The following is an 846-nucleotide window of genomic DNA, read 5'->3' as shown; positions in this document are numbered from 1 at the left end:
TTCTCATTCTAGTTTTTACGAGAACGAATTATTTGAGGAGAACCCACCACCATCTCCAGTTTCTTCAACCGATACCGTTACCTCACCAAATTTTCTAGAGATGGCTGAAGAAACAAGTATAGCCAGTCACTCCGAGCCAACAGCTGAGAATCTCTATAAGGGATTCGCATTACCAGGGACGGATAGAAAATTCGAGCCAAAATCGTCTTATATTAACTTGGTTGAGAGAAACCAATTTGGGGGAGCTGCAAATGAAGATGCAAAATAAACATATGGAGACATTCATTGACTACTGCTGCTCCATACCCCCACCAGCAGGTATGACCCAGGACCAGGTAAAGGAGACGATATTTATATTCTCACTCCGTGATGCTGCTAGGGAGTGGTACCGAGACCTGGACCGAGCTGCTAATGGGATCACTGATTGGAATTCGCTGGCCCTAGCATTCTACAAGAAATATTTCTCTGCCTCGAAGACCAATGCCATTAGAGCTCAGATCACGAGCTTTAAACAGGGTCCTGATGAGAATTTTCATGAGGCATGGGTCCGTTTCAAGAAGTTGGTGCGAACTATTCCGCACCATGGGTTCGAGCAATGGAGCCTATGCAATCAGTTTTATAATGGGCTTTATGACGATCAGAGGGCTATCCTGGATGCTGCAGCTAATGGCTGATTCCAAGAGAATGTTGGAGAAACTAAGGGGTGGAAAATCATTGATGATATGGCCACCTATAAAGTTGAGCATGGAAAATCCAGGGGAAATCAAAAGAGAGCCGCTGAATCCCCTTCTCAGAGTCGCATTAGAAGCTCTCACAAATGATTTGATAAGTACGAGTTGGGAGGAG

The 846-nt window shown here is 44.8% G+C and overlaps 1 non-coding gene across 1 annotated transcript; it reads right to left on the bottom strand.

Moving 5' to 3' along the window:
• Positions 1–482: 482 nt before the first annotated feature.
• On the bottom strand, positions 483–589 carry LOC141597944 (small nucleolar RNA R71). The gene has a single exon (XR_012523152.1). It is a non-coding gene; the product is annotated as a small nucleolar RNA R71 (small nucleolar RNA).
• Positions 590–846: the final 257 nt, after the last annotated feature.

The sequence above is a fragment of the Silene latifolia genome, chromosome 8 (assembly GCF_048544455.1).
Source record: "Silene latifolia isolate original U9 population chromosome 8, ASM4854445v1, whole genome shotgun sequence".
NCBI classification, from domain to species: domain Eukaryota; kingdom Viridiplantae; phylum Streptophyta; class Magnoliopsida; order Caryophyllales; family Caryophyllaceae; genus Silene; species Silene latifolia.
Note: the sequence above shows the minus strand (reverse complement) of the source record. Positions and strands in the feature narration are given on the sequence as shown.